This window comes from Phocoena sinus, chromosome 18 (assembly GCF_008692025.1).
Source record: "Phocoena sinus isolate mPhoSin1 chromosome 18, mPhoSin1.pri, whole genome shotgun sequence".
NCBI lineage: Eukaryota > Metazoa > Chordata > Mammalia > Artiodactyla > Phocoenidae > Phocoena > Phocoena sinus.
In genome coordinates, this window is record NC_045780.1 from 12,389,330 (window position 1) to 12,402,706 (window position 13,377).

A 13,377-nucleotide genomic window follows, 5' to 3' on the forward strand; every position below is an offset into this window, starting at 1 on the left:
TGGATAGTGAGCAGCTCCAAGGCGAAGGAAGTGATGTTTCTTGGACCAGCTGTAGAACACTACCTTAGCCTTGCCCATTTGGGCTCACGGGGACTGTCCATCACATCCTAGTGAGTAAAGATGAAAAGATCAGAGAAGGCTACTGAGTAATGGCTGTCATAATGGTTTTCTTAAACCAAGTTGCAACAGGACATAAGTTGTTAAGCTTGAAAGAAAAGTCTTTGTCATAGTTGTTTTCATCCTTTGTTTCTCTCACATTCTCTCCTTCATTAAAATCAATGTCACCCCCTTCTTCTTCTGCCTTGTTTAGTTTATGGACCTCTTTTAATTTACGCTGCTCATAATACACAGGTTAGTGTGGTGGCCCTGAGTATAGGATCTGGATTTCCAGGATTTTCACCCTGTCACCGATACATACCGATATTTTGAACTCGGGCACATTATTTAATTTCGTAGGGATCATTTTTTGTCTGTAAAAGAGATAACAATAGCATCCATTTCTCAGGTGGTGTTGTGGGTATCACGTGAGAAAATGCCGGTGAAGCACTAGAAGTGGTGACCACAGGATAAGCATATAATAAATGTTAGTTGTTGTGATTACCTTTAAAAAGTACAGAATATGCAGGGAATGGGTTGTACAGACTCATGTCAACAAGCATTTATTAAACACTTATCATCGTCCTGGTGTTTGAAGAGGATGGCGGAACTGCAGATGAAGTCTTTACTTCCTGGTGTCACGCTATCGATGCTACTGGTTGTGCTCATTGTTTAAGGTATGACTTAATCATTGCCTCCCGAGAGTCCTTCCCTTGGGTTCCTGGTTATGAGGACAACCTCAAGATTACTGCCCCTTCTTGCTTTACTATTTTAACCCCTCAGCCAGGGACATAATTTCAACAAGGCAAGTTCCTAGTTTGGGTAGCAAATTAGAGCTTTGGGGAAACCACTTTATATACCCAAAGTCAAAAAGTACCCAAGTGACCTGAAAAAAAAATCAATGTAGCTTTCAAAACTCTGTACATTATTCTAGCAACATAGACAGAAAATCTGACTGAATAAGTTACTTTTCCTAAAACACCTGAGCCGGTCTTATAGAATAATTCAGTTCTCAGCTTAGACCCAGCAGTACTATTTATTTCTCTTGGGACAGAAATGGTTGCACTTAGAAGGAATGTTGTATTTGCTCAAAAGTAAATACTGCTGTAACTCCAGTAGCACATGAGGCCTGAAGCACGGGGGAATATATACCTGCTGGCTCTGTGAGGTGTACAAGGGCAGGGAGGGAATACATTTGGAGAGCTGCAGTGTATCGAGTGACCCTGAGCAGACACCGCCTACCTACTGTGTATCCTCATTCACAGAATTGCTTACTAATTTGGAAACTTGATAGCCCCCTGCTTCTGTTTTATCCTAAGAATTTTACCAGGAGAGTTCATGTTGCATTAAAGAAGTTAGCTTTTCTTCCAATGCTTTAAAAACATTTGTTCACTAATGCAAAAGGAATCAAAATTTTAATTCACTCTCCGATGCTCAGTAGCATGTCCATCTTTGAATACATTGATTTTAACTTTGTTTTAAAGCAAGATGATTGTGCTCTCATAAAATCATTGGAGATGCAGGGCTCTGATCGATAAGCTTTTACCATGAAGAAAGACTTTCATTCCAAAGAAAGTGCCACAGATTCACTTCAGTGAAATTCCAATAAAATGACCCATTCAACTGATACAAACTTTAGACCTGCTCTTTGATTTGAAAAATCTTCACAGGAAAAGAAAACCAAGTGAAAAGATCAAGTAAACAGAACCTCAAACATTTTGTCTTGAATACTACATGGTTAAAGAGAGGATTTTTTTGTGATCCATGGGGAAGAAAACAGGGCTTTTATGATCAACCATGAAAATGGTACTCAATGAAACATGTTCTGTTAGGGTTTTTTTTTTAATTGGGAATTCTATAAAAAGTGGTAGTATTTTATTTCAATTACGGTATACAAAATGTCCCTAAGCTTCATGAATTCTGTTTGTGCATTTTTATTAATAATTATATTAAAATGTAATCTAAATTTCGTAATTTGTTTCCTTTACTTTTTTACTGTTTTGACAAGGATCAGCCTTCCTCACCCTCCAAAAATGCCATAGGCTTCATAAACAAGAATCTTTTCTTAAACTTTATTTTTTTATATAGTAAAATTTACTCTTTGTGGTGTAGAGTTCTGTGGGTTTTGAATAATGTATAGAGTCATTTATCCATCATGATACAGACCAATTTTATCAACTTCAAAAATTCCTTTTGCTGCCCCTTAGTCATCAACCCTCCCCACTCCCCAGCCCCCACCCCCCAAATCCCTGCCAACAACTGCTCTGTTTTCTGTCTCTATAGCTTTGCCTTTTCCAGAATGTCACATAAAGGGAATCATATAGTATGTAGCCTTTTGGGTCTAGACTCTCTCACTTAGCAAAATGCTTTTGGGATTCAACCATGTTGGTATGTGTATAATTTTTTGTATCTTGTTATCGCTAAGTAGTATTCCATTATATGTATAACTACAATTTGATTTTCTGTTTACCTGCTTATGGTAATTTGGGTTGTTTTTAGTTTGGAGGCAGCTGTGAGTAAAACTGATTATAAACATTCATATACAGGGTTTTATGTGAACATAAGTTTTCATTTCCTTTAGGTATATACCTAGGAATAAGGATTATTGGATTACTTGATAAGTATATGTTTAACTTTATAAGAAACTATCCAACTATTTCCCAAGGTAGCTGTGCAATTTTGCATCCCCTTCAGCTATATATGAGAATTCTGGTTGCTCTGCGTCCTTGCAAGCACTTGTTATTGTTAGTTTCTTTATACTTTCTAATAGGAATATAGTGGTATCTCATTGCAGTTTTAATTTGTATTTCCATATGGCTATTGCTATTACTATCTTTCCATGTATTTATTTCCATCGGTATATCTTCTTTGGTGAAATATCTGTTCAGATCTTTTGTCTACTTTTTATTTATTGGATTGTTTTATAATTTTTGATTTTTGAGTGTTCTTTATATATTCTGGATATGTCTTTGTCGGATATATAATTAGCAAATATTTTTCTCCTGGTCTGTAGCTTGTTTTTTCATTCTATTAAAAGTATCCTTGGCTTCCCTGGTGGCGCAGTGGTTGGGAGTCCGCCTGCCGATGCAGGGGACACGGATTCGTGCCCCGGTCCGGGAAGATCCCACATGCCGTGGAGTGGCTGGGCCCGTGAGCCATGGCCCCTGAGCCTGCGCGTCCGGAGCCTGTGCTCCGCAACGGGAGAGGCCACAGCAGTGAGAGGCCCGCGTACCGCAAAAAAAAAAAAAAAAAAAAAAAAAAAAAAGTATCCTTTACAGAGAAAAAGGTTTTAATTTTGATAAAGTCCAATTTATGGCTTTTTTCTTTTATGGATTATGCTTTCATTGCTGCATAAAAACTCTTTTTCTAACTCAAGGCAAGGATCTCTTTTTAGTGTCAAAAATTTTACAACCCTCCAGGGAATTGCAGTCAAACTCTTTAGTATCCATTAATTGAAAAAATATGTAATGACAAAATTTTAATCACTACAGGTTCTATCCTTTTAAAAAATGGGGATCTCTCCACCTCCCATAGATCTGAACCCTCAGTATCATATGCAGATGCAGGATGCTCACCATTCTAACTGAGAATGTCCCACTCGACTTCCTCCTGCCTCCTTGCATCAGCTAGTATTCTGTTGTGACAACAGAATCAGACTCTGGTCTTGCTTAAGTTTATCAGGAGTTCATAGAATCAGTGAGAAGGATAGAGAAAAATGTTTGGAAACAGACAGGTGATTCCAGCAGTTTCTGGAAGCCATAACTACAACCAATAAAACAGAGTATTAGTCTTGCTCTGCCACTAGTATGCTCAGGCCATGATGGCTTTCATTAATTAACTCCTGCTGTTTTCAGAATCTTTGTTCATTGACCCAATATTCAAATCCCAGACAAATTTCCCTTGTAGCTGTTCATTTGTTAGGATGTGACACTCAGCTATAGATGCCCAGGGAGTAGACTTATGTCATAAAATCGGGTCCTTGCATCAAACACTATGCGATCATAAACGTCCGTTGTTCATTGAAACAGGAAGCCAGAAATCCATATTAGTGTTCAATTTAATTCAACAAACATTCATCAAGAGCCTACATGAAAATACCCACAATGTTGTGGTGGCTTGGGGCACTGTGACTCTTCCTAGGAAAGTCAGGGTAGGGTTCATAGATGATGTGACATTTGGAAGGATAAGTAGGGGTTACCAGAGGCAGAAGAGAAAGAAAAGATTATTTCAAGAAGAGAACGGTGAATAGTTTACTGTAACATGGGGAGAAGGTAGGCGGAGTGAGTGGTTGGGAAGAAGGTAGTAATAATAGAACAGAACCAATTGTAGGAGCCCAAGTTTGGACTTTATCCTATTAGCAAGATGGAACAAAACCCCAAGCTGGCTTTTGGAGTGGAGGTGGGGGACTCAGGGAGTGAAGTGATCAGAGAAATTGCTATAGCAATATGAAAGCATGGATTTTCTTATGTGTTATCTTTGAGATACAAAAATTGCTATTGTTTTGATAATGTCTTCCTGGCAAAGGACAGGATGGAATATCAGAGAACTGCATAGTGGATGGGACTTTAGATATTTTCCAAAGGTAGCTAACTTCTCTATGTTTCAAAAAAAGAAACTAAACCCCAGAAAGGTGCAGTGATTTACAAAGACATTTACAGTAATGATCCAAGATCTCTGCCATGGCCAAGGCTCTCAGTGGCCTGGGTCACTTCCAGTGGCAGAGCTGGGTTCATATTAAAGTAACTGACTTGATGCTCCTGGCTCCTACTTTCCAGGGAATGTCACAGTGGGCTATGTAGAACACTATTCCTATGAGATATCTGCAAGGAAAGAGTTCTGATGTCACATAAGTTGGGAAATGCTATAGACCCACTCTCCAGAGTGTATTAACATAACGGAGATTCTAAGGAAGCCCACAGTAAAGGAACTTGTTTAGCTCTTTTTGACCAAGGTTTCCCATGTTCATTTGCCTACAAGATCACAGTTTGCCTAAAACCTATTAAATAAACAATTATCTGCCTGGTGGTTTGAGTCACAGTCCAAAATAGGCTAGGAGGTAATGAAGCTACAAACTAGAATCAGAAGTCCTAGGTGGTTACCGCTCCTAGGAGGGCGCACAGGGAGAATGAAGCTCTTTAAGGTTTACACTCACCAGGCTCTAAAAACCAGCAAAATTCCTGTTTTCCCAGAAACACATAACTGATTAGCTTTCTTTTACTTTTATGAAACAGACAAAAGACAAGTTATCAGTAAGTTAATGTTGAGTAATATATGTATGAACTAATCAGGACATAGCCTTATAATTATATAAGATATAGGAAATTGCGGGCAAATCTGTCCCAACTTCAGGCCACATTCCACATACACATACATACAGACTTTTCTTCTTTCGCTTCATATGGGAGATACACTGCCACCCAATAAAGAGCTCAGGATAATTTGGACAGGGGGTCATAATTTTCTTGGTTTTAATTCCCATTTAAAAACCTGGAAAATCTGGAGAGCCCAGGGCTCTTCTCCTTGCACATACTAGTCACAAGGTATGAAAGAAACATCTAATATCAAGCAAAAAGCAATGGTAGCGTCTGATGCCTTTCCTCCAAGGTTCCTAACATCTTTCCAGTTTTGGCTCAGGCTTTCCTGCCATCATCTGCGGGTCTCTCCTGTGGGTTCTACTGCCCATTCCGCTGGCAGGAGCTTCTCTCAGGTGGGTCTCTGGACACAGCTTCCTGCCAGCACGCCTCCTGGCCCTCTGCCTCCTTCACGCTGTGCATTCATCTGGAGGTCTTCCCAGGCATTACCAAAAAAAGAGTCTGAAAATCTCTTTCCTCTAACAGAGCCACTGCCAAGCTTGTTCAGAGGAATGAATGGCTAGATCAATGGGCTTCTCTTCCTGCATCAGTTTGGTTGAGTGTCTGCCAGGCACTATGCTAGGTGGTGGATACAAAGGTAGATAAGACACTGTTCTTGCCTTTAGGGACTTTATGGTCTATGGGGAAAAATGTCACACTCGCAGACCATTTAACTTATCTGGCAAGTGCTACAGTAGAGATATAAACAGAGTGTCTGGACACCTGACCTAGCCTTGGAGTTGTAGGAGGACACCTGCTGGTTCCAGTGTAATTTCCTCTGCTGGACTATGGCCCGGCACCTGGAGTACAGATGGTCACTGAAAGGCAAGACTTATGTCCTCAAAGAGAACACATTCAGATTTGGATTTCCTTTGTCCCTGACTTCACTGTCACAGAGGCCATGCCCATCAAGGGTAACACTCTTCTCCCCAGAGGACTTGTGCTCTGTCAAACCCTAGAGTGAATTGGAATTCTGGTTTCAAAGGATCACATCTAGCTGTGTCTGAGGGTTGGCTCGGCCCCTGGTGCTTATCTGTCCCTTCCCTTGAGGCACCAGGACAAAAACACTAACCCTCTCAAACCCACCATTGCTTATATTGCAAAGAAAGATTAAGTAACATTCAATGTAACTGCAGTGTAAAATTCAGTTTTATATTGCACTCTTAAGTTTGTAAAAGCAATCATCAGAATACGGTGCTCAAGATACTATTATAAAATAATGCATTAAAAAAAAAGACATCAGAAGCTACATATGCAAATAACTGTCATTCCTTTTAAGATGGTTCTGCTGGGCAGTTATAAACATAAAATATGCCATAATAGCATTACATAATCTCACAGAAAAATCAATCTTACTACTTTCATAAAATTTTTATCCTGTTTTTTGACCCAAACAATATTACTGAGTATGATCATCCATCTTATTTTCTCTGACTTTGATTCCAAATTACTTTTGATTTTTTTCCAGAAATAAAGTCTGATCTTATTAGATGGAATTATAATATCCCTCTTTTGCTTAACATTCCACTGAAGCTGGCTTTCCATTGTTCTTCAGATAAAGGTTAAAATCCTTAGCACTATGTGGTAGATTGTATTATTGTTACCAAATATTTGCTGCTCCTCCCATCCCACTGACAAATGAGATGTGAGTGGAAATGCATATGCCAGTTTCAGACAGATGCTTTGAAAGCTGTATGGTAGCTCACCAAGAGTCTTTCCCCTCTGCCAGAGAGTAGGTATATCCTGTTAAAAGTTGCTCCTTTAGCTCTTGTCCCTGAATGGAAATGTGGAACAGAGTCTCAGTCAGCTTCCTATGAACACGTGACATGAGCAGTAAATAACCCTTTGTTGTATGAGCCACAGAGATTTGGGGGATATTTGTTATCACAGCATAATGTAGCCTATGCTGACTAAGACACAAGCCTGGAAGGCCTTGCATGATCTGCTGCCCTCATTCGTCCCAAGCACACCTTTCAGCACTCTCCCTCTCTTCACCATACTCTGTGCCACCCATTCTGAACTTCTCTGTATTTTTTGAAACTCTAAAATCCTTCCTGCTTGAGGACCTTTACATGTTCATTTTGCTTGGAATATGATTTTTTGGCTGCATACTACCACCCCTTCTACCCCCTTCCCATGGCAAATGCCTACTCATTCTTTAAGTCTCAGGGAAGCTGTCTTTACCTTCTCCAGAAAAAAACATGAAAATAGTTACTATAACTGTATTCCATATGTTCAAAACTGAATTAAAGACATGGAAGATACAGGAAAAAGACCCACATAGAACTTCTAGAAATGTAAGCTACAACGTCTGAAATGAATGAAACATCAGATAGCATCAACAACAGATTATATATTGCAAAGGAAGGGGTTATTGAACAAGACAGGAAATCAGCAAGGATATAGATGAATTAAATAACACTATCAACCAACTTGACCTAACATTGACCCAACAACACTCTTTCCAAGTACACACAGAACATTTACCAAGATAGACCAGATTCTGGGCCATAAAACAAGTCAATAAATTTAAAATAATTCAAGTCACACAAAATATGCACTCCAATACAGGAATTAAATTAGAAATTGAAGCAGAAAAATTATGAAAAATCTCCAAATATTTGAACTAAACAACACATTTCTAAATAACCCACAGGTCAAAGAAGAAAGTAAAAAGGAAATTAGAAACTATTCTGAACTGAATGAATGTGAAAACACAACATATCAGGTTTTGTGGGTGCACTCAGGGGAAAATTTTAGTACTAGGCACTTTTATTGGAAAAGGAGAAATGCCTCAGATCAATGACTTCAGCTTCCACTTTAAGAAACAAGAAAAGGAAGGGCAAGTGAGAACCAAAGTAAGCAGAAGAAAGGAAATAATAGACCAAGGCGGGGGGAAATCAATGAAATAAAAAACAAAAAAAAAATAGAGAAAAATCAATAGAACCAAATGATAATTTTTAGAGAAGATGAATAAAACTGACAAACCTCAAACTAGGATGATCAGAAATAAAGAGAGAGAAGACACAAATTAAAAATATCAGGAATGAGAGAGGTGACATTACTATAAGCTCTACAGATTAAAGCATAAAAGGGGAATATAATGAACAACTTTATGCCAATGGATTTGAAAACTTAGAAGAAATGAACAAATTCAGAAAGACAAAATTAACAAAGCTCAATCAACAAGAAATATAACCCAAATAACCCTATTATACATTGAAGACCTTGAATTTTTAATTAAGAACTTACCAATAAAGAACACCTCAGGTCCATGTGATAACACTGATGGATTCCACAAAACATTTAAGGAAGAAATAATAACAATTTTATAATCTTAAAAAAAATGAAGAGGATGGAATAATTTACAACTCATTCTATGAGATCAGCATTACTCTGATACCAAAACTACATAAAGACATTACCAAAAAAACAAACTATAGACCAATATCCTTCATGAACATAGATACAAAAATTCTTTAAAATTTTTATCAAATCCAACAAAAAATAAAAACAAATATACACCATGACCAAGTGGGGTTTATGCCAAGCATGCAAGGTTGACTTATTATCCAAAAACAATTGATGTAATTCACCATATAAACAAACTAAGAAACAAAACAAAACTATATGATCATCTTAAGAGACATAGACAAGGCATTTGACAATATTCAACATCCATTCCTCACAGCAAACTTGGAGTTTGCTCCAAGTTTGGAGTAGAATTGAACTTCTTGACCCTGATAAAGGTCATCAAAGAAAAACATACAAGTAACATCATACTTAATGATGAAAGACAGAATATTTTCCTGCTAAGATCAAGAAGACAAAAGGATGGCCACTCTCACTTCTATTCAAGATGTACTGACTGGAGGCTCTGGCCTGTACAATTAGGCAAGAATAAAAAAAAAAAAAGAAAACTGGAAAACTCACACACTTTTTGTGGGAATGTAAAATAGCACAGCAACTTTGTAAACCATTGACAGAATCTTATAAAGTCACACTTCCCAAAGGATCCTACTCTCCTAGGTATTATCCAAGGAAAATGAAAGCATACATTCACACAAAGACTTGTACACATATTTATAGCAGTTTTATTCATAATCACCAAAAAACTGAAAATACCCAAATGTTCTTCAGCAAATGAATCATAAACAAAATGTGGCATATCCAGGCAACGGACTACTACTTAGCAAGAAAAAGGAATTAGCTATTGATGTATGTAATAACATGGATAAATCTCAAAATAATTATAATGGGTTAAAGAAATTATGAATGAAAGGGGAAAATAGTACATACTGTATGATTCCATTTATATAAAATTTGAGAAAATGCAAACTCTATAGTGACACAAAGCTGATCTTTGGTTTCTTGGAGGGGCCTGAAAGGGGCCAGTGTGAGGAAAGGAACTCGATAAGTAAGAATTCTGTTCTTTTTTATTTTTGTATCCCCAGTGCATATTATTGTGTCTGGCACAGAGTACATACATAATAAATAGTATTTGAAAGAATAAAAATACATATGCAGAAACATTCTGTGACTGGCATAAATGATTAAGAGTGTAGGTTCTGAAATCAGATAAATGATACTAGCCCACAAACTCTGAAAAACTGTGAGTGTAATTTAACCATACTATACATTTTAAAATATACTAAAAAGGAAGAAAAGATTACCCACATCTCATAGGTGATTGTAAGGATTAAATGTGATAACTTACTTATAAGTCTTGGCACAGGATGGCTGAACATAAGGAAATCAATCAATATAATACATCACATTTAATAGAATGAAGGAAAAAATGAGAAACAAAAAGAGGATGCCCAGTTTCACCACTTCTATCCAACATTGAACTAGTAGATCTATCCAGAGCAATTAAGCAAGAAAAAGAAACAAAAGGCATCCAAATAGGAAGGAAATAAGTAAAATCATCTCTGTTCACCAATGACATGATCCTATATAAAGAAAACATCAGAGAATCCACAAAAAACCTACTAGCACTAATAAATCCAGTAAAGTTGCAGAATACATGATCAACAAAAAAATCAGTTGTGTTTCTTTACACCAGCAATGAATCATTTGAAAAGAAAATTTAAAAAACTATTCCATTTACACTAGTACCCAAAAGGATAAAATACTTAGGGATAAATTTAAACAAAGAGGTGAAAGACATTCACTGAAAACTACAAAACACCACTGAAAGGTATAAAGAAGAGCTAAATAGATGGAGAGACATCTCATGTTCATGGATTGCAAGACTTAATATTATTAAGATGGCAATAGTATCCAAAGTGATCTACAGATTGAATGCAATCTCTGTCAAAATCCCAAAAGCCTTTTTTATAGATGCGAAAGCCATGTGGATTTGAAAGGGGCTCTGAATAGCCAAAACAATCTTAAAAATGAAGAACAAAGTTGGAGAAGTCATACTCCCTGATTTCAAAACCTGCCTCAAAGCTATAGTCATCAAAACAAGGTGGTATTGGCATAGCATAGACATACAGATCAACAGAATAGAATTGAGAGTCCAGGAATAAACCCATACATCTATCTCAAATTGATTTTTGACAAGGGTACTGAGACCATACGATGGAGAAACAACAGTCTCTTCAACAAATAATGGTGCTGGGACAACTAGATATCCACATGAAAACAAATCCTTACCTCACACTGTATACAAAAATTAACTCAAAATGAATCAACAACAAAAATGTAAGAGCTAAGTGGGAAGCAACCGCATAGCACAGGGAGATCAGCTCGGTGCTTTGTGACCACCTGGATGGGTGGGATAGGGAGGGTGGGAGGGAGGGAGATGAAAGAGGGAGGAGATACGGGAACATATGTACATGTATAACTGATTCACTTTGTTATAAAGCAGAAACTAAGACACCATTGTAAAGCAATTATACTCCAAAAAAGATGTAAAAAATGAAAAAAAATATATATAAGAGCTAAACCCATAATACTCTTAGAATAAAACATAGTAAATCTTCATTACTTTGGGTTTGGCAATGGATCCTTAGATATGATATCAAAAGATTAAATGAGCAATAAAATAAAAAAATAAATTGGACTTTAAATTAAAAACTTTTGTTCATCAAAGGACATTATCAAGAAAGTTAAAAGAGAACCTATAGAATTGAGAGAATATTTGCAAATCATATGTCTGAAAACTCTTACAACTCAGTAATAAAAAAGGTAAGTAACCTAATTTAAAAAATGGGCAAGGGAGGTAAATAGATATTTCTCTAAAGAAGATGTACAAAGGGCCAACAAGCACATGAAAAGATGCTCAGCATCATTAGTCATCAGGGAAATGCAAATCAAAGCCACAATGAGATACCACTTCACACCCACCAGGATGGCACTAACCAAAAAAATAAAAAAATAAAGGAAAATTAGTGTTACCAAGGATATGGAGAGAAATTGGAAGCCTAACACATTGCTAGTAGGCATGTAAAATGTTTTAACTGTTACAGAAAGCAGCTTGGAGTTCTTTTAAAAAATAAACGTAGAATTACTGTATAACCTAGTAATTCTTCTCCTAGGTATATACCCCAAAGAATTAAAAACAATACATATACATGCATGTTCATAACAGGACTATTTGCAATAACCAAAGCTGGAAACATCCCAAATGTCCATCAGGGGATGAATGGATAATCAAATCATGGTATATACATACAAGGTAATATTATTTAGCCATAGAAAGAAATGGAATACTAATAGATGCTACAACATGGATGAACCTCAAAACATTATGCTAAGTGAAAGAAGCCAGACACAGAAGGCAGAATCATGTTGTATGATTCCATTAGGTAAAAAGTCCAGAATAGGTAAATCCATAAGTAGAATGCAGATTGGTGGCTGCCAGAAGCTGGGGGCGAGAGGAGTGAAAAGTTAACTATTTGATGGATACAGATTCCTTCCAAGGTGATGCAACTAGAATTGTTTAGAAACTAGACAGAAGTTGTGGTTGCACAACATTGTGAATCCACAAACGTCGCTGAACTGTTCACTTTAAAATGGTTAATATTTTGTTATGTGAATTTCTTCACAATTTTTTAAAAAGTGTTTGGCACAGTGCCTGGACCACTGTAAGTGTATGAGAAAAATTAACCATTAGAATTTTATTGTAGCTTTATTTATAGCAGCTGAAAATTAGAAGCAACATAAATATGAGACATTAGGTACACTAAGGTACATCCGTATATTGAAATATTCTGTAGTCATTTAAAAAACAAGTAAAGGGATATTTAGTAATCATGAAGAATAGTCAGTGTGTTAAGTTCAGTATTTGTAAGCAGAAACACCTCAATAAATATGTTTAAAGTCTTGTTCACCACACTTTACATTCATCTCAAGTTTTATGGTAACTCTCCAAAAGCCAAGATATTCAGTTTCCCAAACTAGAACACTCCAAACCCACATCAATTCAGGATTAAATGTATTTTCATATCTTAGATTGAATTCAAGTCCAGAAGTTGAGATTTGAAATCTGATTTCTGCCATTTGTACCTGAACTTGCCTTATTTCCTAGAGTCACGACTCCCTTTGTGTATCAATGCCATTCTTTGTCCTGCTCACTCTTGACTGCCATCCTCTTTTTTTTTTTTTTTTACATCTTTATTGGAGTATAATTGCTTTACAATGGTGTGTTAGTTTCTGCTTTATAACAAAGTGGATCAGTTATACATATACATATGTTCCCATATCTCTTCCCTCTTGCGTCTCCCTCCTTCCCACCCTCCCTATCCCACCCCTCTAGGTGGTCACAAAGCATGGAGCTGATCTCCCTGTGCTATGCGGCTGCTTCCCACTAGCTATCTATTTTACGTTTGGTAGTCTTCCCTTATTCTCCCCTAACAAGGATATTTCTCCTTACTTCTCACTTCTGACCCTCATATTTTATCCACTGTTCCAGTCCTATTAC